This window comes from Rhinopithecus bieti, unplaced genomic scaffold (assembly GCF_001698545.2).
Source record: "Rhinopithecus bieti isolate Rb0 unplaced genomic scaffold, ASM169854v2 scaffold_139, whole genome shotgun sequence".
Lineage (NCBI taxonomy): Eukaryota > Metazoa > Chordata > Mammalia > Primates > Cercopithecidae > Rhinopithecus > Rhinopithecus bieti.
In genome coordinates, this window is record NW_016802933.1 from 11173 (window position 1) to 14293 (window position 3121).

General features: G+C 46.7%; 1 pseudogene; it reads right to left on the reverse strand.

The window, feature by feature from the left end:
• Nucleotides 1–233: 233 nt before the first annotated feature.
• LOC108537159 (keratin, type II cytoskeletal 8 pseudogene) lies at nt 234–1725 on the reverse strand (annotated as a pseudogene).
• Nucleotides 1726–3121: the final 1396 nt, after the last annotated feature.

The window sequence follows — 3121 nt, forward strand, 5'->3', positions numbered from 1 at the left end:
CAGAGCTAGCTGAGGTTTTATTTTGGACAAAAAAAAGCAATTGAATTGTTTTGTAGCTGGAGGCATGGGTAAGGGGGGTCCTCAGGCAGTAAATTCTCCCACAGGTGGGCTGAGGGCTAGGGCTGAGCCTCAGGTGTGTCTTCTGTTCCCTGTGCTTCTCTGCACAGCGGCCTCCCTCCCGGGCTCTGGGCAAGTCGCAGGAGGGGCAGGCGGGGAGGGGTTGCCGCAGCTGTTCACTTGGGCAGCACATCAGAGGACGCGGACACCAGCTTCCCATCGCGGGTCTAGATCTTCTTCACAACCAGGGCCCTGGTGGAGCTGGTGCAGCTGAAGGAGCTGGAGCCCGCATCAGAGCCAGAGGCCAGAGCCCAGGCCGTAGCTGAGCCCAGGGTTTGTGAGGCCCCCCATAGGTCGAGCTCAGACCACCTGCAAAACCGCTGGTGGTCTTCATATGGATAGTCATGTTCTGCATCCCAGACTCTAGCTGGCTCTCCTTGCCCTCCAGCAGCCTCCTGTAGGTGACATCTCAATGTCCAGGGCCAGCTTGACGTTCATCAGCTCCTGGTACTCACGCAACTGCCTCGCCATGTCCTGCTTGACCTGCTGCGGGGTGGCCTCTAGCTCGGAGGCATCCCTTGACGTTGGCATCCTTAACGTCCAGCTCCCCATGTTCCTCTGCATCTGCGATGGCGGCCTCCACAGGGAAGCCTTCTGGCCTTTGAGGCCCTCAATCTCAGCCTGAAGCCGGCTGATGTTCTGGTTCATCTCGGAGATCTCAGTCTTTGTGCGCCGCAGGTCATCCCCGGGCTTCCCAGCCAGGCTCTGCAGCTCCTCATACTTGACCTGGTACATGCTCTCAGCCTCAGCCAGGCTGCGGTTGGCGATCTCCTCGTACTGCACCTTGACCTCAGCGATGATGCTTTCCATGTCCAGGGAGCGGCTGTTGTCCATGGACAGCACCACAGACGTATCCGAGATCTGGGAATGCAGCTTCTGGATCTCCTCTTCATACAGCTGCCTGAGAAAGTTGATCTTGTCAGTCAGCCCCTCCAGGCGAGACTCCAGCTCTACCTTGTTCATGTAAGCTTCATCCACATATTTCTTGATGAGGACAAATTCATTCGCCATCTCTGTATGCTTATTGATCTCATCCTCATTCTCGTTCTTGAAGTCCTCCACCAGCCCCTGAATGTTGCCAAGCTCCGTCTCCAGCTTCAGCTTCTCCTGGCCCAGAGTCTCCAGCTGCTGCCTAAGGTTGTTGATGTAGCTCTCGAACAGGTTGTCCATGTTGCTCTGAGCCATCTCCTGCTGCTGCAGGAGGCTCCACTTGGTCTCCAGCATCTTGTTCTGCTGCTGCAGGAACCATACCTTGTCGATGAAGGAGACAAACTTGCTGAGGGTCTTGATCTGCTCCTTCTCCTGCATGTGCATGGCCTGGATGTTGGGGTCCACCTCCAGGTCAAGGGGGCTCAGCAGGCTCTGGTTGACCATGATGGCGGTGATGCCTCCCATGCCGCTGGCCCCACCATAGCCTCTGCCCAGGCCACCCCAGAAGCTGCTGCTGCCCACTCGGGAGAAGCTGGAGAAGCTGATGCGGGCACCAGGCCCACTCGTGTAGCAGCAGCTGCTGAAGGCCCGGGGGCCAGAGGTGGACACCTTGTATGACTTCTGGGTCACCCTGATGGACATGTTGGAGGCAGGAGTGGAGGCAGGTGGGCTGAACCAGGCAGATTCCAGAAGGAGCAGAGAAGCTGCTTCTTGGTCTCTGTTTTTTTAACAACTTGACTATGATGTGCCTAGGTGTGGTTTTCTTTTTGCTTATCCTGTTTATGATTCACTGAGTTTTTTGATTCTGTGGGTGTATATCTTTTATTAATTTTGTAAACATTTTGAATATTATTTCTTTGGGTATTGCTTCTGCCCTATTCTTTCTCTTCTCCCATTCCATATTTGTTAGTTTTTTTTTTTTTAACTGTGTCCTACATATCTCTTATGCTCTATCTTTTTTTCCCAATTATTTTTGTTCTTGTGCTTCAATTTCAATATTTTCTATAATTTTGGCGTTATGTAAAGCTGTTCTTTTGTGTCACATATCCCGTTAATCCCATGCACTGAGTTCCTAGTTTTTTCATTGTAGGATATCCAGTTGATTTTTATTTTCATTAATTCAAATTATCCATTACAGTTCTTGGTTCTTTCACATATTTTATTTAACTTTTCCTTTACTTCTTTTAAAAATGTTAATCATAGTTAATTTTAAAGTCATTTTCTGATTATTTCACTATCCAGATCATGTGTGTTTTTGCATCTTTTTTCATCTTTTATATTGATTTACATGTCATATTTTTTACCTCTTTGTGTATCTAGTAATATTTTTCTTGCATGTCACGCACCATGTATAAAAAATTGTAGAGGCTTCAGATGAGATATTCTAGAGAGAGTTCCACTTTTCCCCTTTTAGGCACATAAGGTGAGCATGCTTAATTTAATCCAGTCAGAAATTGTTCAGGATGAGGGCTAAAGTACAGTTTTATTAAAACTCAGTCTACGTCTGGTTTGCTACTTTTCCCTAGGATGTAAGAGCATGGTAGATTTCTATTTTGTAATCTCTGAAAGACTGTGGAAAATCCAGGTCTGCTATTCACAATTTGCAGCCTCCTGGAGTTTCAAATTCTGGCACATGTTTGTTTCCTAAGAACTGGGTGATTGCTGAATATTTCACTTCACCTTTTTACAAGTATTTTACCTAACTATGCCAGAAGTCAGCAAACGTTCAGTGGGGAAAATCTGCTGAGCATTTGAGTATCATCAACTTTTGTATTTGTCACACCAGCCTTGTCAAACTTAAAAGCTTTGCTGTTTTTTCTCTCTGCCAGCAGAGGCTCTTTGTCTGAATAAGCCTGGTCCTCAGCCTGTTCTCAGAGTTTGTAAATTTTCCAAAGGGGAAAAATAGTTGAAGATTGTCAACTTATAGTGGAAAAGATTCACTCTCCTTGAAATTTTAATTTATTTAATCTTTATTTCCATGACTATTTGGTACCTTTAACATTATGATTTTTGTAAATCATCCAGTTTTTTGTAGTTGTAGAAGATTGTTGTCTCTCACATACTTTTATTCAGA